The sequence below is a fragment of the Mus caroli genome, unplaced genomic scaffold (assembly GCF_978045245.1).
Source record: "Mus caroli unplaced genomic scaffold, Mus_caroli_1 scaffold_3, whole genome shotgun sequence".
Classification (NCBI taxonomy): Eukaryota; Metazoa; Chordata; class Mammalia; order Rodentia; family Muridae; genus Mus; species Mus caroli.
In genome coordinates, this window is record NW_028227258.1 from 121,896,857 (window position 1) to 121,920,938 (window position 24,082).

At 40.5% G+C, this 24,082-nt stretch overlaps 1 long non-coding RNA gene across 3 annotated transcripts in view; it reads right to left on the reverse strand.

Annotated features, from left to right (window-relative positions):
* The window catches only part of LOC110292003 (uncharacterized), a 96,374-nt gene that overhangs the window by 65,185 nt on the left and 7,107 nt on the right, over positions 1–24,082 (reverse strand). For 2 of the 3 annotated variants that reach the window (XR_015046630.1, XR_015046632.1), the window contains exon 2: positions 9,494–9,555. This is a non-coding gene — a long non-coding RNA (uncharacterized LOC110292003). Of the gene's footprint in view, positions 1–4,372; positions 4,558–9,493; positions 9,556–24,082 lie in introns of those variants that run through there. The other variant, XR_015046631.1, reaches the window with a different exon arrangement.

Sequence of the window (24,082 nt, forward strand, 5' to 3'; positions counted from 1 at the left end):
CTCAGTCCCACTTGGGAGGGAGAAGAAAGCAATCACAAGTTGGGAGGGAGGGAAGAACCTGGGAGGGAAAGTGGACGACGGGTCAGGGGGGAATTGGGGGTAGGGGGAACCTGGTCTGGTATTGGATGAGGGAAAAGGACTGAAGTCCCGAGGGCCAGCAGAAAAAATGGAAACCAGGCAACCTCGGGAGGTAGGAGATTAGGGGCACCCTCCAGAATGCACCAGAGACCTGGGAGGTGAGAGACTCTCAGGACTCAAAGGGAGGGACCTTAGATGAAATGCCCAACAGTAGGGAGAGGGAACTTAAAGAGCCCATCTCCAGCAGGAAGACAGGGCTTCAAATGTGGGAGGGGGCGGACCATCCCACGGTCACAACTCTGACCCATATTTGTTCCTGTCTTAAAGAACTGCAGGGATGGAAAGGGAGAGGACCCTGAGGAAAAGAAGGTCCAGCAACAGGCCCAACGATTGATCCAACTCAAGAGGAAGTCCCAAGGCCTGACAGTATTACTGAGGCTATGGAGCACTGACAAAAAGGGACCTCACATGACCACATTCCAAAAGACCCAGCAAGCAGCTGAAGAGTCAGATGAAGATATTTGCACCCAACTAACAGACAAAAGCAGCTGACCCCTATTATTAAATTAGGGAAAGAGTGAAAGAAGCTGAGGAGGAGGGTGACCCTGTAGGAGGACCAGCAGTCCCCATTAATCTGGACCCCAGAGATCTCTCAAACACTGGACCACCAAACAAGCAGCATACACCAGCTGATATGAGGCCACCAACACACATACAGCAGAGGATTTCTGGGTCTGTGTTCATTCAGAGATGATGCACCTAACCCTCAAGAGACTGGAGGCCCCAGGGATTCAGAGTTCATGTGGGGTAGGGAAGAAGTATGTGATGTGGAGCAGTAGGAAGGTGGAGGAGGGGAATAAAATATGGAGTGTAAAAAATTAATTAATTAATTAAAATATAAATAAAAATTTATTGACATCAAATATACAGAAACAGAGGTCAAAGCAGTGGTTAAGAGGAGCTTTGGAAAAAGGAAGTCAAAAGATATATTATAGGTCTTAGGATGAGTCAGTAGAGTTCTTGCTTTGCAAGTACAGAGACCTGAGTTCTATCTCCAGAATCTACAACAACAACAACAACAACAACAACAGCAGCAGCAGCAGCAGCAGCAGCAAGAACAACATCATAACACAATGCAAATATGTGATTATGGTGATATGTAGAGACAAACAGATTCTTAGGGGTCATGTGTAGTCAGCCTAGGTTATTTGATGAGTTTTAGACCAATAAGAGATGCTATTACATCTATGAAAATTATAGATGGCTCATGAAGAGTCATACCCAGGGTTTTCTTCAGGTAATTACAAGCACCTATGTACATGTATATGCACACACATCCCCTCCCACAATGATATTTACTATGAAGTCTAGAGAGCTAACTTGCAACATAAGGATATGACAATAATATATTTTATTTGAGAGTTTTGCTAAATATGTAGTTTTAGCTGCTTTTGTCCCCTCTATCCCCCAAATGAGTAAGTGAAAAAAAAAAAAGCTTATATGATCATTCAGTGTTGTCTTAGTTTCTATTTTCCCTGATAAATGCCCCAACAAAAGCAACGTAGTTGAGATTTTAGCTCACAATTCCAAATTACAGTCCATCAGTGGTCAAGGCAGCAGGAGCTCAAAGCAGCTAATCACCATCAAGAACAGAAACTCTGAATGCATATAAGTTTGTGCTCAGCTCACTTTCTCTCTTATGCAGTGCAGGATCTCTTGTATAAGAAATGGTGATTCAGCAACAGTAGGTCCTCCCACCTCTATTAATGTAGTTAAGAAAATCTCCTACAGCTGTGTCCATGAGCAAGCTTGACCTAGACAGTCCCTCACTGTGACTCTTTCTAGGTGATTCTAGACCACTTCAAGTTGACAACAAAATGAACCATCATGTCTATGTTACTCTCTTAGTGCCTCTTTGTACTTTTATAACACCCACTTTAAATATAAATAATGACATTTACTTTGAAAACAAAGTAGTCTTGGAAACATTGTCAGAAATGGAATCATGGAAGTGTCCCAATTTCTAGCTTCAGTGTAAGAGTAGGAGCATATTAGTAAACCTGTGACTTAAATTCCTACTGAGAATGTGAGGGAAGAAGGAATTACTTTGGTAAGTGGCTTAGCAAAGAACTTCAGCAGAGACTAGCAGTGGATAACAGAGTGAGGGGCCAAGCCATAGAGGAAAGGTAGAGTTTGTCAGATAATACTTCAGAGAGGATTCAACATTTCACCTTAATCTTACACAATGCAAGGGATTGCTACATGGAAAAAGAAGGAGGAAAAGTGCTCTGATCAGAGAGACAATGGATGCTAACCTTTAGTTGCTCCACAGTTGGAAGCCACTAATGAATTCTGGCCTCCTGTTGATGAGATCCAGTGAGCACTGATGAGATCCTGATACCCAGGACAGCATCTCTACTCATGAACATTTCCTATGGAAAGTCCTCATAAAGTCTGTTGCTTCTCACAGATTCACAAGCTTGTAAAACAAAAGGCCTGTAAAGGGAAACAGTTGTGCTCATGAATCTAAGGTTCTGTACAGGTGGCTGTGATTATGGTAGCTGACCTTCTATGCCATAGGGGAGTATAAATATCCCCAGCATAGTCCTCTGTACGGAATTACCTTTGATCCTGTGTCATTGGTTCCAGATGATATAAAATATATAATTAATTTGGAAATATATACTCTTTTCAATTGGCATAATAAAAGAAAAGACAACTTGGCCAATTGATATTTGAAGGGCTATCCTTTAGACAGGAGATTTATATTTAGAATACATACATACATACATACATACACACACACACACACACACACACACGTATATATAACTGACAAAACTGAAAACAAAAACCTTGGCAATCAATAAATGTACCAATGATCTGAACAGATAGTTCTTCATAGAAGAAATACAAATGACTAATAATTATTTTGAAAAGTGTTCAACACATGTGGGAGCTGCCAACCAATGTTTGTGTTTAACGTGAGGCCCACCTCATGAGACAGAGCCCATGACTTACACTTTCTGGATGACCAGGAACTGGAGACTGGCAATGCCAGTTAGGGTAGAACCAAACAGGAGTGCAAAAATACCAATGGCGTGATTCCTAATGACATAGACTCATAGACTGTTGCTTTGTCCAGTTGTTATCTCTAGTAGCAGATGGGAGCAGACACAGAGACTCACAGCCAGACATTATATGGAGAGTCTAGTTTGTAAGTCTCCATTGGTTCTCTCTCTCTCCTTGGACAGAAGAGTAAACCCATGGAAGTTGGGGGAAATAGCTGAAAGATTGTTGAAATCAAAGGGAATGGAAGACACAAGGAGAACATGCCCACAGAATCAACTAAGCAGGGCTCTTATGGATTCACAGAGACTGAAGCAGCAAGCAGAGGGTCTGCATTGGTCTGTCCCAGGTTCTCTGAATATATGTATGACTGTTATTGTGGGAAGTGTATTTCTACCTCATTTGCCTGCTTTTGGAACTCTTTTCTTCTTATTGGGTTGTGTTCTCTAGCCTCCATAGAAGGGCTTTCACCTTGACTTATTGTATCTTGTCTTGTCCTGTTTGATTGTCGCTTCTTTTCTCTTGGAGACCTGCTCTTTTCTGAAGAGGGAACAGAGGGTATTTATAGAGAGAGGATGTGGGGGTAAAGATAGAAGGAGTAGAGGGAGGAAAAACTGTAGTCAGAATGAATTGTATGAGAGAAGAATCTTTTTAAAATTTCACAAACAAATACCTCCCCAACCGAAACCCAAATCCAAGACAACAGCAAAAAACTGTTCAACAGTCTTAGCCATCAGGGAAATGAATATTTTTATTAGATATTTTCTTTATTTACATTTCAAATCCCAAAAGTCCCCTATAACCTCCCCCCAGCACTGCTCCCCTACTCACCCACTCCCACTTCTTGGCCCTGGCATTCCCCTGTACTGAGGCATATAAAGTTTGCAATACCAGGGGGCCTCTCTTCCCAGTGGTGGCTGAGTAGGCCATCTTCTGCTACATATGCAGCTAGAGTCATGTGCTCTGGGGATACTGGTTAGTTCATATTGTTGTTCCACCTATAGGGTTGCAGACCCCTTCAGCACCTTGGGTGATTTTGTAAGACCCCCGAAGCTAGGCCTCCGCTCAAGTCCCGGGATGAGCTGGCCAGCACCCCAGTCTCCCAAGAGAAAACCACACCTGATGCAAACTGCAAGAGGTTTTATTATCAGCTAGCTGAGGATGAAGTCCCTCCTCCACTGTGCAGGTCAGGGGAGTTCAATCCCGAACAATGACAGTAGGGGGCTTTTAACAGCTAGCTGAGGAATTGGGAGGAGTTGGGAGGAGAGTTGGGAGGAGTTGGGAGGAGAGTTGGGAGGAGTTGGGAGGAGAGTTGGCTACAGCTCCTTTCTGGTGAGGGGCAGGGGAGTGAGCTGCAGCCTCCTCTCTGGCATCTATCTCCATGTCCTTGGCACAGGAAGGCAGGCATCTCTGTTAGTACAGTATAGAAACAAAAAGGTCTTTTGCTGGCTACAGAGAACAAAGAGCTTCTTTCTAGCTGTATTTTTAAAGATCAGGGAAAACAAGCTTGGGGAACATCCAGGGGCTTTACCTTCCAGGGAGAAACGCTCTAAGTCGGGGTCTCACACTTTCTCTAGCTCCTATATTGGGGGCCCTGTGTTCCATCCTATAGATGACTATGAGCATCCACTTCTGTATTTGCCAGTCACTGGCAAAGCCTCACAGGAGACAGGTATATCAGGGTCCCTTCAGCAAAATCTTGCTGGCGTATGCAATACTCTCTGCGTTTGGTGGCTGATTATGGGAAGGACCCCCGGATGGGGCAGTCTCTGGATGGTCCATCCTTTCACCTTAGCTTCAAACTTTGTCTCTGCAACTCCTTCTATGGATATCTTATTCTGTATTCTAGGGAGGAATGAAGTATCCAGGTTTGCATGGATTTTTTTGGTTTTTCGAGACAGGGTTTCTCTGTGTAGCCCTGGCTGTCCTGGAACTCACTCTGTAGACCAGGCTGGCCTCGAACTCAGAAATCCGCCTGCCTCTGCCTCCCGAGTGCTGGGATTAAAGGCATGCACCACCACGCCTGGGCACATGGATTTTATTGAGTATCTTTGCATAGATATTCATAAGGGAAATTGGTCTGAAGTTCTCTTTCTTTGTTGGATCTTTGTGTGGTTTAGGTATCAGAGCAATTGTGGCTTCATAGAATGAATTGGGTAGAGTACCTTCTGTTTCTATTTTGTGTAATAGTTTGAGAAGAGTTGGAATTAGGTCTTCTTTGAAGGTCTGCTAGAACTCTGCACTAAACCCATCTGGTCCTGGGCTTTTTTTTTTTTTTTTTTGGTTGTGAGACTATTGATGACTGCTTCTATTTCTTTAGGGGAAATGTGACTGTTTAGATCATTAATCTGATCCTGATTTAACTTTGGTACCTGGTACCTGTCTAGGAAGTTGTCCATTTCATCCAGGTTATCCAGTTTTGTTGAGTATAGACTTTTGTAGTAGGATCTGATGATGTTTTGGATTTCCTCTGGTTCTGTTGTTATGTCTCCTTTTTCATTTTTGATTTTGTTAATTAGGATACTGTCCCTGTGCCCTCTAGTAAATCTGGCTAAGGGTTTTTCTATCATGTTGATTTTCTCAAAGAGCCAGCTCCTGGTTTGATTGATTCTTTGAATAGTTCTTTTTGTTTCCACTTGGTTGATTTCAGTCCTGAGTTTGATTATTTCCTGCCGTCTACTCCTCTTGGGTGATTTTGCTTCCTTTAGTTCTAGAGCTTCTAGGTGTGCTGTCAGGCTGCTAGTGTGTGCTCTCTCTAGTTTCTCTTTGGAGGCACTCAGGGATATGAGTTTTCCTCTTAGGACTGCCTTTATTGTGTCCCATAAGTTTGGGTATGTTGTGGCTTCATTTTCATTAAGCTCTAAAGAGTCTTTAATTTCTTTATTTCATCCTTGACCAAGGAATCATTCAGTAGAGTGTTGCTCAGTTTCCACGTGAATGTTGGCTTTCTATTATTTATGTTGTTATTGAAGATCTGCTTTAGTCCATGGTGATCAGATAGGATGCATGGGATAATTTCAATATTTTTGTATCTGTGGAGGCCTGTTTTGTGACCAATTATATCGTCAATTTTGGAGGAGGTACCATGTGGCGCTGAGAAGAAGGTATATCCTTTTGTTTTAGGATATAATGTTCTGTAGATATCTATTAAATCCATTTGTTTAATAACTTCGGTTAGTGTCCATGTGTCTCTGCTTAGTTTCTGTTTCCAGGATCTGTCCTTGATGAGTGTGTGGTGTTGAAGTCTCCCATTATTACTGTGTGAGGTGCAATGTGTGCATTGAGCTTTACTAAAGTTTTTTAAATGAATGTGGCTGCCCTTGCATTTGGAGCATAGATATTCAGAATTGAGAGTTCATGTTGGTAGATTTTACCTTTGATGAATATGAAGTGCCCCTCCTTGTCTTTTTTGATAACTTTGGGTTAGACGTCAATTTTATTCGATATTAGCATGGATACTCCAGCTTGTTTTTTCAGACCATTTGCTTGAAAAATTGTTTTCCAACCTTTCACTCTGAGGTGGTGTCTGTCCTTTTCCCTGAGGTGGGTTTCCTGTAAGCAGCAGAATCTTGGGTCCTGTTTGTGTAGCCAGTCTGTTAGTCTATGTCTTTTATTTGGGGAATTGAGTCCATTGATATTAAGAGATATTAAGGAAAAGTAATTGTTGCTTCCTTTTATTTTTGTTGCTAGAGTTGGCATTCTGTTCTTGTGGCTGTCTTCTTTTTGGTTTGTTGAGGGATTATTTTCTTGCTTTTTCTAGGGCGTGATTTCCATCCTTGTACTGTTTTTTTTTTTTTTTCTGTTATTATCCTTTGAAGGGCTGGATTCATGGAAAGATAATGTGTGAATTTGGTTTTGTTGTGGAATACTTTGGTTTCTCCATCTATGGTAATTGAGAGTTTGGCCGGGTATAGTAGCCTGGGCTGGCATTTGTGTTCTCTTAGTGTCTGTATAACATCTGTCCAGGCTCTTCTGGCTTTCATAGTCTCTGGTGAAAAGTCTGGTGTAATTCTGATAGGCCTGCCTTTATATGTTACTTGACCTTTCTCCCTTACTGCTTTTAATATTCTATCTTTATTTAGTGCATTTGTTGTTGTGATTATTATGTGTCAGGAGGTATTTCTTTTCTGGTCCAGTCTATTTGGAGTTCTGTAGGCTTCTTGTATGTTCATGGGCATCTCTTTCTCTAGGTTTGGGGAGTTTTCTTCTATAATTTTGTTGAAGATATTTGTTGGCCCTTTAACTTTAAAATCTTCATTCTCATCTACTCCTATTATTCATAGGCTTGGCCTTCTCATTGTGTCCTGGATTTAATGGATGTTTTGTGTTAGGATCTTTTTGCATTTTGCATTTTCTTTGATTGTTGTGCCAATGCTCTCTATGGAATCTTCTGCACCTGAGATTCTCTCTTCCATCTCTTGTATTCTGTTGCTGATGCTCACATCTATGGTTCCAGATTTCTTTCCTAGGGCTTCTATCTTCAGAGCTGTCTCACTTTGGGTTTTCTTTATTGTTTCTACCTCCCTTTTTAGGTTGGATGTTTGTTTTCAATTCTATCACCTGTTTGGTCGTGTTTTCCTGTAATTCTTTAAGGACTTCTACCTCTTTAGCAGTGTTCTCCTGTATTTCTTTAAGTGAGTTATGAATGCCCTTCTTGATGTCCTCTACTAGCATCATGAGCTATGATTTTAAATCCGAGTCTTCCTTTTCAGGTGTGTTGGGGTATCCAGGACTGGCTGAAGTGTGAGTGCTGGGTTCTGATGATGGTGAGTGGTCTTGATTTCTGTTAGTAAGATTCTTAAGTTTGCCTTTTGCCATCTGGTAATCTCTGGACTTAGTTGTTATAATTTTCTCTGGTTAGAGCTTGTTCCTCCTGTGATTCTGTTAGCCTTTGTCAGTAGACCTGGGAGTCTAGCTCTCTCCTGAGTCTCAGTGGTCAGAGTGCTCTCTGTAGGCAAGCTCTCCTCTTGCAAGGAATGTGCACAGATATCTGGTGTTCAGACTTGCCTCCTGGCTGAAGATGAAGGCCTGAAACATGGCCTGTCCCAGAAGATGTGTTGCCTCTGCAGTCTGCATGCTCATCTGCATAGACTGGTCTCTGAGGGAGGTGGGACACAAGATGGTTCTCTCTCCTACTCTGGCAGTCAGAGCCCTCCCAGGCAGACACCTCTTCTCTGGCGAGGAAGGTGCCAGGATGTCTGGAGAATGAAACAGGGTCTGTCCCAGAAGCTGTGTTGCTTCTGCAGTCTGCTTGCTCACCTTTCGCAGTCTGAGACCTGACCTGTGCAGACTGATCTCTGAGGGACCCGGGACGCCTCACCTGCTGCAGCCAGGGAAATGCATATTAAAACTACCCTGTGTTTTCATCTCACCCCTAAGCTGAGAAGGTTGTGACTAAGAAAACAAATGGTAGTAAATATTGACAAAGCTGTGGGTAAAGGGGACACCTACACATTGTTGGTCAGATGTGAACTGGGGCAGCCATTGTAAAAATCAGTGTGAACATTTGCAACAAGAGCAAGGACAACAAAACAACAACCCTAAAATAGAATTACCATATGTACGGGGGGGTTATGAGTCCTGAACATATACATAAGGAACTCCATATCCTTACATGGACATATTTGTCCATACATGTTTATTGCTATTCCAGTCATAATAGTAAGAAGGGGAAATCAGCCTAGATGTCTAGAAGCTTGACCCGGTGATCAGATAATGAAAATGTGCTACATACACCAAATAGAAATTTATTCATCTGCAAAGAGAACAACCTTTATGTGAGGGTTTGTTTTTTCAGTTAATGCCTCTTAACTAAAGAGAATTTCATAGTTTATTAGTTAATGTAATCACCTCAGCACTCTTTGAACAACACAAAAATATTTAAAGATGATTATAGAATGTCTACCTACTTACAGATATCAAAATTTCCACAACAATGTACACTCTTTGGGGACGTAGGACATATAAAGGAGTTACATTGTTTAGATCATTGCATTATACATAGTAAATTAAATAGGCTATATATTTGATTAATATTTGATACTGAAAATAATCTGAGACACTGACTTTATTGTAATTATTTTGGGACATTGGAATAAATTCTTATCTTTAAAATATGAGAAAATGTTAAAAACCACCAATATCTCTTTTAGGAGATTTAAATTTCTCTCCAAGTTTCTTGACACACACACACACACACACACACACACACACACACACACACACACACACACATATGTGTGTGTGTGTGTGTGTATATATGTATAGTTTCTTCAGCCTTCATTTTGGCACACCCTAAATCTTAAAATGTTATTCAATAGTGGGTGTAAGAGAAAACCCTACTTACCCAGATGTTTAGGGTATACCTTGGTTTTTGCTGAGGTAGGGATCATATTCCACTAATTCTTCCTGAAAAAAAGAACAATCAGGTGAGTTGTGTACCATGTGGTTCTCAGAGTTTGCTGCCCAAGGAACATGTAAAATTTTATGAACTGACTTATACTCTTTCCAAGTGGGATTTGTTATGTGTGTATCAGTTTCTTTGTTTGCTTGAAGTTTTTTTTTAGAGACTTTACTGTAGAATATCTTTTTAGTAATTTAGTTGACTTGTGCTGCTAAAACCTTTTAAAAGAGACTGATCTTATGCTCTCCAAGGGAAATGCCACCATGCCCCTGGCAGTGAAAAGGAGAGACTGGTGCTGGGTGGAACTGGTGCAGAAGTCAAAGTAGAACTTCTTCTTCTTTTTTAAAGTTTTTATTTTTGAGTAACAAGTTGATAAGCACAGAGACATATAGACATCTATGATGTTTCATGAGTTAGTTCATCAGCCAGATCCCATTTCAAAGAATACAAGTCATTAGACTGCATTGATTTCTGACAGCCTCTCGGAAAGTCTGCAAGGCTCTCAGGATCTTCTTCTAGTCAATGGTTTTCCAGGCTTCATAGAAGGTGTTGAATATTCTTTCACATGTACCAATACTTTAGACCTGGTTTATTAAAGAGTTCAGAGTCAAGTCAACCAAGGGAAGATATCCAGTGGGAGGAGACCAGGACAGGACAAGTTTAGAGTTTCTGTTGTATGTCTCCTGTGAGGTCATAGATAGTAATGCCTCTCTCTGTATGAACACATAGGGAAAACTACTAGCTGATCTCTAACTGGCATCCAGGACTTTAAGAAAAGTTGCAGTGCATTGATCTGCAAAGCTGGTATTTATCCCTCTAACTCATCATTGTGTGACTCACTGTATGTCCCTACCATACGGTGCACTGTTAAGCTGTTCATTAGTCAAGACCCAGAGTAAGAAAACAGACTTCTTCAGGCTAGGAATTTTCAGCTGATGAGGATAAAAGTCCTGTCTTTCTTTGGGAAAGGTTATTTTTTAAATATACAACCACCAATATGAAGAACTATGGCAATCAACTGGATGCTTTAAAAGTAAAGTCTATATTTCAGAAAGTAACATATTTTTGTCCTGAAGAAGATTCATGAGTAGTCTAAAGCTAGTGTTTAAAACCCAGAGGACCTCTGTTCCTTTTCTTTCATTTGTGTGTATGTGCACACACACCAGTCACGCAAATAAAAAAAAAATGCAGCCAAGTAGAGAATCCTGTATCACTAGGCTTAATGAAGTCTGAATAATGAAAAGTGTGAAAGATGTTTTGCTAAATGCCCTAAAAATATAATTACAGCATCTGCTCTATCTGAGGTAGAGTTTGCAGTGTCAAGTGGTTGGCCTATTGGAGTTATTAATTTGTAAGTTGAAATCCTGAGCAGCTAGGGACACAACTATTCACAGCTATTCAACTAGAGTATAGTGGTGCTATAATCCAAAGGATACATATTTAAATATTTTAATTCAGACATATTATTCCCAGCTATGGACTACAGGGCATTTCTGTAAATAAAGCTTTACCAAAGTTAAAAAAAAAATCTATTAGCATTAATGAGGGACAGTTCTAGGAACACAGCTTCCGTAGGGAACACATTATATAATACATTGATCTGTATATCTGGATCACTAATGGTGACATGCTTAATGAGAAAGGGATTATTCAATTAATGAATTTTACCTCGTATATTTCAATGCTAACCAGGAAGAATTCAAAATAGTAGGAAGGCAGTCTTTGTATTTTTTTTTTTAGATAGTACATCCCCAAACATTATTTTAATGTGCTTAGCAGAATACAGGTCCTGAAAAATAACTCTCTTTTGGAAACTCATCTTCTGGAATCTGGAGTCACAAGCAGTTGTATCTTGGCAACATATTTCACTTCAATAGCTTTTGGAAAGAGGAACTCTGCACACACACACACACACACACACACACACACACACACACACACACACACACACTCACATTGTGCATGTTGTCAGAAGTTATACATTTGATATATCAACCTAGTCTGTTCTTTTTGTTGAACAAAGAAAAGAGAAGAATTGTTCACCCAGCTCCCATCCATGAGGGGGACATGTGGGGTGAAAGCTTAGAATTCTCACACCAGTTCAGGGTTTGGCTGACATCCTGAAGCTGTGTGTGAGTATAAAATGCCAAGTGTCTCAGCATGAGCCCCGTTACCTACCTCTAATTCTTTCACACACAGACCTTCCAGATGTTTTTTGGGGGGAGGATGTGTCTCTTTATAATAAAAGTTATATCAGCCATCATTTCCACATATTCCTATGGCACCCATTTGTGAGAATTTGTACTACATTCCCAAACATCTGCAGACAGTATCTCTACAATTACTTCTGAAGTTACTAGCCACCTGTCAGCACAGGGATTACTACCCCATGCACTGTCAAATGGGAATCGAAGTTTTTTATTGGCCACTAGAGTTCTCCTACAGACATGTTGTAGGCAGATAGGAATATTTTCAGCACATACTTTTATTAGGTGCTGTAAATTTAGAAGTTGAACACTCCACAGTGAGTACATGAGCATATTTAAGGCATGTGCATGTATTCAAAACTCACTGAGAGCATGGAATGTTGGCAGGGCCTTAGGTTAAGAGTTTGAGCTGAAAATGAGATGCCTGACTCCTCTATCTCTTAAGCCAAAGGCAACTGGAGATGCTTAGGAGACCATCACTGTGTTTGCCTTATGAAAATGTGGCAAAATTTCATTTTGTAAATATGTCAATGTATGGGGTAGGGTGACTTTTCAGATTTAGGGAGGAAAAGAGAACTCAAGTCTTGTGTGGCTGAATGGGTGTGGTGTATGTGGAGGACCATCATCATCCAGTGCTACTGCTATGAGAAGTAAAAGCAAGGGGACTGGGTTATCCATGACTTCTGTATGTCCTTTCAGAATATACAGCAGCTGGTATTTGTGAGGTGACATGCCCTGTATGGAGCCCTTGGCAGTATTATTCCACTTAATCAACTTGGTATCCTACTGAACTAGGAATCCTTAGTATTGCCTAGAGAACAAGATTTAAAAAAAAAATTTATTACGTATTTTCCTCAATTACATTTCCAATGCTATCCAAAAAGTCCCCAATACACTCCCCCCCCAATCCCCTACCCACCCCCCCCACCCCTTGGCCCTGGCATTCCCCTGTACTGGGGCATATAAAGTTGGCAAGTCCAATGGGCCTCTCTTTCCAGTGATGGCCAACTAGTCCATCTTTCGATATATATGCAGCTAGAGTCAAGAGCTCCGGGGTACTGGTTAGTTCATAATAATGTTCCACCTATGGGGTTGCAGTTCCCTTTAGCTCCTTGGGTACTTTCTCTAGCTCCTCCATTGGGGGCCCTGTGATCCATCCAATAGCTGACTGTGAGCATCCACTTCTGTGTTTGCTAGGCCCCGGCATTGTCTCACAAGAGACAGCTATATCTGGGTCCTTTCAGCAAAATCTTGCTAGTGTATGCAAAGGTGTCAGCGTTTGGAAGCTGATTATGGGATGGATCCCTGGATATGGCAGTCTTTAGATGGTTCATCCTTTCTTCACAGCTCCAAACTTTATCTCTGTAACTCTTTCCATGGGTGTTTTGTTCCCAATTCCAAGAAGGGGCACAGTGTCCACACTTTGGTCTTCGTTCTTCTTGAGTTTCATGCGTTTAACAAATTGTATCTTATATCTTGGGTATCCTAAGTTTTTGGGCTAATATCCACTTATCAGTGAGTACATATTGTGTGAGTTACTTTGTGAATATGTTACCTCACTCAGGATGATGCCCTTCAGATCCATCCATTTGCCTAGGAATTTCATAAATTCATTCCTTTTAATAGCTGAGTAGTACTCCAATGTGTAAATGTACCACATTTTCTGTATCCATTCCTCTGTTGAGGGGCACCTGGGTTCTTTCCAGCTTCTGGCTATTATAAATAAGGCTGCTATGAACATAGTGGAGCATGTGAACAAGATTTTTAAAGAGATGAAAGATCAAAGATAACCAAGCCTACATAGCTGGGCAGCAGTGAAGCTAGGCTTCTTCTGTCTGAATTGAATAAAGTCATCAGTGATCTCCAGGTTGCTAAACACAATGGTCACTTTTCAGCCTTATTTGAACTAAGGAAAGAATTCAGATAAGAGCAAATGTACTTGAAGTACCTTTTCCTATCTTGTGCGTTCTGATGTCCTTTTTTCTGTGAACTCTCTCATTATTAGGTGATGCTTCCTTGTCTCCTTCGATCTCATTTCTTTCTTTTTTAAAAGTTTTTATTAGATATTTTCTTCATTTACATTTCAAATGCTATCCCAAAAGTTCCCTATACCCTCTCCCAGCCCTGCTCCCCTACCTACTCACTCCCACTTCTTGGCCCTGGCATTCCCCTGTACTGGGGCATATAAAGTTTGCTAGACCAAGGGGCCTTTCTCCCCAATGATGGCTGACTAGGCCATCTTCTGCTACATATGCAGCTAGAGACAAAAGCTCCGGGGGTACTGGTTAATTCATATTGTTGTTCCACCAATACGGTTGCAGACTCCTTCAGTTCTTGGGTACTTTTTCTAGCTCCTATACTGGGGGCCCTGTGCTCCATCCTATGGATGACTGTGAGCATCCACTTCTGTATTTGCTAGGCACTGGCAAAGCTTCATAGGAGACAGCTATATCAGGGTCCTTTCAGCAAAATCTTGCTGGTGTATGCAATAGTGTCTGTATTTGGTGGCTGATTATGGGATGGACCCCTGGGTGGGGCAGTCTCTGGATGGTCCATCCTTTCGTCTTGCTCCAAACTTTGTCTCTGCAACTCCTTCCGTGGATATTTTATTCTGTATTCTAGGGAGGAATGAAGTATTCACGCGTTGGTCTTCCTTCTTGATTTTCTTGTGTTTTGGAAGTTGTAGCTTGGGAATTCTAGGTTTCTAGGCTAATATCCACTTATCAGTGAGTACATATCAAGTGACTTCTTTTGTGATTGGGTTACCTCACTCAGGATGATATCCTCCAGATACCTCCATTTGCCCAAGAATTTCATAAATTCATTGTTTTTAACAGCTGAGTAATACTCCATTGTGTAAATATACCACATTTTCTGTATCCATTCCTCTGTTGAGGGATATTTGGGTTCTTTCTAGCTTCTGGCTATTATAAATAGGGCTGCTACGAACATAGTGGAGCATGTGTCCTTATTACCAGTTGGAACATCTTCTGGGTATATGCCCAGGAGAGGTATTGCTGGATCTACCAGTAGTACTATGTCCAGTTTTCTGAGGAACCACCAGACTGATTTCCAGAGTGGTTGTACCAGCTTGCAATCCCACTAGGAATGGAGGAGTGTTCCTCTTTCTCCATATCCTTGCCAACATCTGCTGTCACCTGAATTTTTGATCCTAGCCATTCTGACTGGTGTGAGGTAGAATCTCAAAATCTCGTTTTGATTTGCATTTTCCTGATGATTTAGGATGTTGAACATTTTTTCAAGTGCTTCTCAGCCCTTCGGTATTCCTCAGTTGAGAATTCTTTGTTTAGCTCTGTAGCCCATTTTTTAAAATGGGGTTATTTGAATTTCTGGAGTTCAGCTTCTTGAGCTCTTGGTGTATATTGGATATTAGTCCCCTATCAGATTTAGGATTGGTAAAAATCCTTTCCCAATCTGTTGGTGGTCTTTTTTGCCTTATTGACAGTATCTTTTGCCCTACAGAAGCTTTACAATTTTATGAGGTCCCATTTGTTGATTCTTGATCTTACAGCACAGGCCATTGCTGCTCTGTTTAGGAATTTTCCCCTGTGCCCGTATCTTCCAGGTTGATCTCATTTCTGATTATACTTGCAATCTCTCTCTGTGATTGGGTGATTTAATCTAGTTTGAAAATATGTGTATCTCAGGAGTGTCTCCACATGGCTTTAGTTAGACATTTCTGGGCTTATCTTTCTTCTTTTTTCTTGTAAGTGTTTAGCTAGAAAGAAACAAATCCTAAAGTTCTGGTTTAGACTCCCATGAGAGCAAATTTTAGTTTTGTATAGAACTCCCACTTTGCCTCAGCTACAAAAGCTCTTATCAGCTTGAGTAAATGTGCTTGAACGGTTGTTTTATTTCCTATGTCAGAATTATTGGTGGTCTGCTTTGCTTAGAAATGTTACAGTATGTTCTTAGGTTATAGTCATCTTTTTCTGAGTCTTTGACTGAAAGAGTATTTTCAAATAGAAGTTTTATGTCAAGTCTGAAATGTTAGACTTCTCAATTGTTATGGTTTTGAGGACACTTATAAATGTTTGAACCTAGAGGGTGTGGAAAGAAGTGATTTTTAGATCATGGCTGTTCAGTGCAAGTACTATATCCTATGTACATAGCTCTTAAACATAGTGGGGCATATGTACCTTCTAAGACTATAGGCTTTTCTGTAGGACTTACCTAGACCAAAACTGGATTTATTTCCCCAAAATATTAAAGATGTTTTTTTAAAAATTCAATAACCTCCCAATTGTCTAGTAATCTTTTTGGATATTTACAGTGAAGGGCAATACTTTGGAAAGGCTCCAGAATCAGAGAAAGAAGTGTCTTCACAGTTAGGGAGGCAAGGCGATTCAGTCCTATCTGGAAATCTATGCTTAGTGTGGGAGGTATGTAACATGTATGTCCAGTCAGAAGGGTGATGGATGTCAGCAGAAGGGTATTGTAAGAAGTATGAAGGAGGCAGTAAAGGATTCTTATGGTTTTCCATCTTGAGCCAAGAATCAGTTGGGTGATCAAATGACAGCAACAAAATATGAACTTCTTTCAATGATAAGTTCCTTCTGGAAAATGTGACCTGGATGTAGCACAAGTGTGCTCCTTGTTATTGATGCCCAGCATTGTGCAGATTCACTCAGTCCAACACAAGTAGCCCTGACTGTATAGACCACCATACATTGTCTCTGGGCAGAAGAAAATGCTTGCTCTAAAGAGGGCCCATTGGGAAAGAAGATGAAAGAATTAAACTTTCTCAAACTTTCAAGGCATCAAATAGTCAATTATGTCATCCATCAAATTGAAGCATGAGCCTTACTACAGATGCAAAGAGTGTCAACCAGGATTGCATTTTCTACTGAAGAGGTTTCAGTTGTGAATAATTAAGATGAGCATGATGTTACAAGTCAGTACCTCATGGAAGACAGAGCAAAGGGAATCATTGAGTTTAATGCTAGCCTGTGTTGTGCACAGCAAGCATGTATCTAATCAGAGTTCTGTCATGATCCTCTGCCTTGTGAATGCAAAATAAAATAAATAGAAAAGAAACTCAATTATTAAAATTCATATTGAGTTACAAAACACTGAATAACCAAAACAATCTTGAACAAAAAAAGAACAAATCCAGAAAATTAACAATATCTAATCTCAAGACACACCAAGGTAGACTAAAGTTGAGTACAGGAAGGAAATTTTTACAAGTTCTGTTTTGTTCAGACACCAGAGATGTTTATGGATATAGGTTGTTTGATTATGTGCCTGGATTTCAGGGTTAAAGGCTTTAAGACAGTTTAGTAGAGATCATAAAGCCATCAGATTTACCAGCTGTGAAGAAGTTGATCTAGAAGTATCATGAAAGATTTAAGAGGTTTGGAAGAATTGGAAGGAAAGAAACAAGTAGGAAGCAAGGGAGGAAGTGATTGATAGTTCATTCATTCCTTTCATTCTTTGTTGCTTTAATAAAGTATGCTGACAAATGCAACTTAAGAGAGAAAGAGTTTACTTGACTCATAGTTGCAATTTACAATCAATCCTGGAAGGGAAGTCAAAAAGGCAAGAACTTGAGGCAACTAATTACATTGGATCAACACACAGAAAGAAAAGATTCATGAATACTGTGCCCAAGTCATCATCTTATTTCTTTTTTTTTTTTTGAATTAATTTTTTTATTAGGTATTTTCCTCATTTACATTTCCAATGCTATCCAAAAAGTCCCCAATACACTCCCTCCTCCCACTCCCCTACTCACCCACTCCCACTTTTTGGCCCTGGCGTTCCCCTGTACTGGGGCATATAAACTTTGCAAGTCCAATGGGCCTCTCTTTCCAGTGATGGCTGACTAGGCCATCTTTTGATACATATGCAGCTAGAGTCAAGAGCTCCGGGGTACTGGTTAGTTCATAATGTTGTTCCACCTATAGGGTTGCAGATCCCTTTAGCTCCTTGGGTACTTTCTCTAGCTCCTCCATTGGGGGCCCTGTGATCCATCCAATAGCTGACTGTGAGCATCCACTTCTGTGTTTGCTAGGCCCCGGCATTGTCTCACAAGAGACAGCTATATCTGGGTCCTTTCAGCAAAATCTTGCTAGTGTATGCAATGGTGTCAGCGTTTGGAAGCTGATTATGGGATGGATCCCTGGATATGGCAGTCATCTTATTTCTTATACAGTCGAAGATCCCAGCATAAGGAATGGTGACACCCACAGTAGGCAGGTTTTCCCATGCACAGAAGGACTATCTGAAAGTTGAATTAAGATTTCATCAAGTTGACAATTGAGATTAACTATCAAAGGTAGTAACTAAAATTAAAGATGTGTTTTAGGCATGAAACGATGGATCAACAGAATTTAATGAGAGGCCAGCAAGAGATTCAGAATGGGAGAGAGAGAAAAAAGTGTTGGAAGAAAAGTGTGAGGAAAGAGGAGAGAGAGGAAGGGTGGAAAAGAGAGCAGAACATTTTGTTTGAAATAATAACCATTAGAGACTAGACAGAGAAAGCAACCCAAAGAAGTAGTAAACAGATTTAGCAGAAGGACTGGGAAAATGGAGAAATTCATTCCCAATATACATTAGAAAATAATTAGATTATTATAAAAAAAACCATGGTAGTTGTCTGAGTGAAGGAGAGTATGTTGACCAACTCTATGTGGAAGCCTGCATTGGATGCAACTTGAAGATTAATGTTTGTACAAGTGATGTCTCGTAGACAATGCTGCCAGATGTGAGGAAGAAGTTGGAGAAGTGATGAGGGCATTGGCAACAGACAGTAGAACCAAAGGTCATTGTGGTCAGTGAGGGAACTAAAGGAGAAGTAGGCCAGAGGACAGGCCGGTTGGCTGGAAACAGAAGCTTGAACACCATGCACCCAAATCAGCTGTGTTTAGTTTTTGAAGGCTGCTAAGTGGGAATGATCCAGAATGTTGAATGCTAGACCTTTTTGTTTTCTTCTTTTCCATTGAGTAAAAAGATATTAGGAGCTTATCGCCTGCATAATCAAGAAGAGATACACTTCAAGTCTGTGCATCTTTGTTCTGATGGGCTTACAAAACAGTCATACTTTCTGCAACAAGTCCAGGCTGACTGTGAGAAAATTCTTAACCCCTGGTTCCTTTCTCACTCTTTCATTGTCTCTTGCTTTCATTCATATGAAAAGACCACAAAACGACATGTGGAATTAATTATCAGACACTGTCGGTCTAAACACCCATAACTGGACCCCAAAGTCTGCTCTTTGTAGAAACACTGACATATCACATTTCTAAGTATTCAGTGTCTAAGCACTCAATCCAGAAAGTGAGGCTTTCAAAATATTTCTTTTAGCCAGTTTTAAGAGAAGTTTTTAATTTGCAGTACGGTTAAGCCTTGTGATTCTGCCCATGGTGTGTTGAGTACCTTAGCCAAATAAGACCAACTTTTACCATGTGAATCAGCTTGGTTGTGAGTTGGCTGGCCTAAGGAGTATTCTGGAAAGATATTTCTCATCACTTGGCCCACACATTTTTAATAAGAAAGCTTTTCTGTTCTCTCTCTTTCTTGCTTTCTCTCTCTTTTTTCCCCTCCCTCTCTTCTCTTTTTGACCTACCAGTAAGCAAACAAGTCTCCTTATATACTACCTGGCATTACTGAGTCACAAATGACCTCTTTCAATTATTCATTAAAATAGTGTGTCCCAAGTTCAAAGAAAACAACCTGTGTTGTAGTTTAGAGAGTTGACTTCCTTCTGAAATGGAAACATTGCTGAGACCCTAGTTATTGTGTGGAACAGACCACACAGTCTTCTAGCCACTGTAGGACCACACTTATGAGATCAGGGAATTTAGTTATCCTGGCTGGGCTTGAAAAAGTCTATTGCAAAGCACCCATTTTGGGAATTAAATCATATTGAGAGTCTAATTTTATATGGAGGTTTACTACTGAAAGGGTTTAGGCTATGGACTATTATCCCCCACCTCTTACACAGGGTTCTCAGCTGGTGGCGCTGTGTTGGGAGATGCTGCAACCTTTGGGACTTGTAGCCTTGGTAACAGAAGTAGGTCGTGGATGGGGTCTCACTCTGGTTCTGACCCCACTGCTCCTATTCCTGGTTTGACTGCATAATAGGAACTGTGACCTCATCCTCCTAATCCAATGGACAGTATTCCCTGCCTGGGCCAAAATAAGTCTGCTCTCCTTTAAGCTGTCAAATATTTTGTCACCACAACTACAATGCTAAGTAAGGATCACTATCCATTTTCCCTGAGATACTCATTTTATGTGGCTTTAAGGATTGCAATGCAGTTGTAGCATCCTGGTGCCTCCCTTGAATATCTCCTACTCATAGTATCTGAAGTCCCCTTGTGCCTCCACCACCATCTTTGTCCCATGCCTTCAGGTGACCCAGCCTCTAGAATAGCCTCTTTTTTTTTAATATTTTTTATTACGTATTTTCCTCAATTACATTTCCAATGCTATCCCAAAAGTCCCCCATACCCCCCCCACCTCCCTACCCACCCATTCCCATTCTTTTGGCCCTGGCATTCCCCTGTATTGGGGCATATAAAGTTTGCAAGTCAAATGGGCCTCTCTTTCCAGTGATGGCCGACTAGGCCAACTTTCGATACATATGCAGCTAGAGACAAGAGCTCTGGGGTACTGGTTAGTTCATCATGTTGTTCCCCCTATAGGGTTGCATATCCCTTTAACTCCTTGGGTACTTTCTCTAGCTTCTCCATTGGGAGCCCTGTGATCCATCCAATAGCTGACTGTGAGCATCCACTTCTGTGTTTGCTAGGCCCCAGCATAGTCTCACAAGAGACAGCTATATCTGGGTCCTTTCAGCAAAATCTTGCTAGTGTATGCAATGGTGTCAGCATTTGGAAGCTGATTATGGGATGGATCCCTGGATATGGCTGTCTCTAGATGGTCCATCCTTTCATCACAGCTCCAAACTTTGTCTGTGTAACTCCTTCCATGGGTGTTTTGTTCCCAATTCTAAGAAGGGGCACAGTGTCCACACTTTGGTCTTCATTCTTCTTGAGTTTCATGTGTTTAGCAAATTGTATCTTGTATCTTGGGTATCCTAAGTTTTGGGCTAATATCCACTTATCAGTGAATACATATTGTGTGAGTTCCTTTGTGATTGTGTTACCTCACTCAAGATGATGCCTTCCAGGTCCTTCAATTTGGCTAGGAATTTCATAAATTCATTCTTTTTAATAGCTGAGTAGTACTCCATTGTGTAAATGTACCATAATTTCTGTATCCATTCCTCTGTTGAGGGACATCTGGGTTCTTTCCAGCTTCTGGCTATTATAAATAAGGCTGCTATGAACATAGTGGAGCATGTGTCCTTCTTACCGGTTGGGACATCTTCTGGATATATGCCCAGGAGAGGTATTGCTGGATCCTCCAGTAGTACTATGTCCAATTTTCTGAGGAACCGCCAGACTGATTTCCAGAGTGGTTGTACAAGCTTGCAATCCCACCAACAATGGAGGAGTGTTCCTCTTTCTCCACATCCTTGCCAGCATCTGCTGTCACCTGAATTTTTGATCTTAGCCATTCTGACTGGTGTGAGGTGGAATCTCAGGATTGTTTTGATTTGCATTTCCCTGATGATTAAGGATGTTGAACATTTTTCAGGTGCTTCTCTGCCATTCGGTATTCCTCAGGTGAGAATTCTTTGTTCAGTTCTGAGCCCCATTTTTTAAAGGGGTTATTTGATTTTATGGAGTCCACCTTCTTGAGTTCTTTATATATATTGGATATTAGTCCCTTATCTGATTTAGGATAGGTAAAGATCCTTTCCCAATCTGTTGGTGTTTTTTTTTTTTTTGTCTTATTGATGGTGTCTTTTGCCTTGCAGAAGCTTTGCAGTTTCATGAGGTCCCACTTGTCAATTCTCGATCTTACAGCACAAGCCCTTGCTGTTCTATTCAAGAATTTTTCCCCTGTGCCCATATCTTCAAGGCTTTTCCCCACTTTCTCTTCTATAAGTTTCAGTGTCTCTGGTTTTATGTGAAGTTCCTTGGTCCACTTAGACTTTACCTTAGTACAAGGAGATAGGAATGGATCGACTCGCATTCTTCTACATGATAACAACCAGTTGTGCCAACACCATTTGTTGAAAATGCTGTCTTTCTTCCACTGGATGGTTTTAGCTCCCTTGTCGAATATCAAATGACCATAGGTGTGTGGGTTCATTTCTGGGTCTTCAATTCTATTCCATTGGTCTACTTGTCTGTTACTATACCAATACCACACAGTTTTTATCACAATTGCTCTGTAGTAAAGCTTTAGGTCCGGCATGGTGCTTCCACCAGAGGTTCTTTTATCCTTGAGAAGAGTTTTTGCTATCCTAGGTTTTTTGTTATTCCAGATGAATTTACAGATTGCACTTTCTAATTTGTTGAAGAATTGAGTTAGAATTTTGATGGGGATTGCATTGAATCTGTAGATTGCTTTTGGCAAGATAGCCATTTTTACAATGTTGATCCTGCCAATCCATGAGCATGGGAGATCTTTCCATCTTCTGAGATCTTCTATAATTTCTTTCTTCAGAGACTTGAAGTTTTTATTATATAGATCTTTTACTTCCTTAGTTAGAGTCACGCCAAGATATTTTATATTATTTGTGACTATTGAGAAGGGTGTTGTTTCCCTGATTTCTTTCTCAGCCTGTTTATTCTTTGTGTAGAGAAAGGCCATTGGTTTGTTTGAGTTAATTTTATATCCAGCTACATCACTGAAGCTGTTTATCAGGCTTAGGAGTTCTCTGGTGGAATTTTTAGGGTCACTTATATATACTATCATATCATCTGCAAAGAGTGATATTTTGACTTCATCTTTTCCAATTTGTATCCCTTTGATCTCCTTTTGTTGTTGAATTGCTCTGGCTAGGACTTCAATGTTGAATAGGTATGGAGACACGATGTTGAATAGGTATGGAGGTACGATGTTGAATAGGTATGGAGAAAGTGGACAGCCTTGTTTAGTCCCTGATTTTAGAGGGATTGCTTCAAGCTTCTCACCATTTACTTTGATGTTGGCTTCTGGTTTGCTATAGATTGTTTTTATCATGTTTAAGTATGGGCCTTGAATTCCTGATCTTTCCAAGACTTTTATCATGAATGGGTGTTGTGTCTTGTCAAATGCTTTTTCCGCATCTAACGAGATGACCATGTGGTTTTTGTCTTTGAGTTTGTTTATATACTGGATTATGTTGATGGATTTCCGTATATTGAACCATCCCTGCATCCCTGGGATGAAACCTACTTGGTCAGGATGGATGATTGTTTTGATGTGTTCTTGGATTCGGTTAGCAAGAACTTTATTGAGGATTTTTGCATCAATATTCATAAGGGATATTGGTCTGAAGTTTTCTATCTTTGTTGGGTCTTTTTGTGGTTTAGGTATCAGAGTAATTGTGGCTTCATAGAATGAGCTGGGTAGAGTACCTTCTGTTTCTATTTTGTGGAATAGTTTGTGAAGAACTGGGATTAGATCTTCTTTGAAGGTCTGATAGAACTCTGCACTAAACCCATGTGGTCCTGGGCTTTTTTTGGTTGGGAAAGTATTAATGACTGCTTCTATTTCTTTGGGGGATATAGGGCTGTTTAGTTTATTAACCTGATCTTGATTCAACTTTGGTACCTGGTATCTGTCTAGAAACTTCTCCATTTCATCCAGGTTCTCCAGTTTTGTTGAGTATAGCCTTTTGTAGAAGGATCTGATGGTGTTTTGGATGTCTTCAGGATCTGTTGTTATGTCTCCTTTTTCATTTCTGATTTTGTTAATTAGAATGCTTTCCCTGTGCCCTCTAGTGAGTCTGGCTAAGGGTTTATCTATCTTGTTGATTTTCTCAAAGAACCAGCTCCTTGATTGGTTGATTCTTTGAATAGTTCTTCTTGTTTCCACTTGGTTGATTTCGCCCCTGAGTTTGATTATTTCTTGCAGTCTACTCCTCTTGGGTGAATTTGCTTCCTTTCGTTCTAGAGCTTTTAGGTGTGTTGTCAAGCTGCTAATGTGTGCTCTGTCTAGTTTCTTTTTGGAGGCACTCAGAGCTATGAGTTTTCCTCTTAGAAATGCTTTCATTGTGTCCCATAAGTTTGGGTATGTTGTGGCTTCATTTTCATTGAACTCTAAAAAGTCCTTAATTTCTTTCTTTATTCCTTCCTTGACCAAGGTATCATTGAGAAGAGTGTTGTTCAGTTTCCACGTGAATGTTGGCTTTCTATTATTTATGTTGTTATTGAAGATCAGCCTTAGTCCATGGTGATCTGATAGGATGCATGGGACAATTTCAATATTTTTGTATCTGTTGAGACCTGTTTTGTGA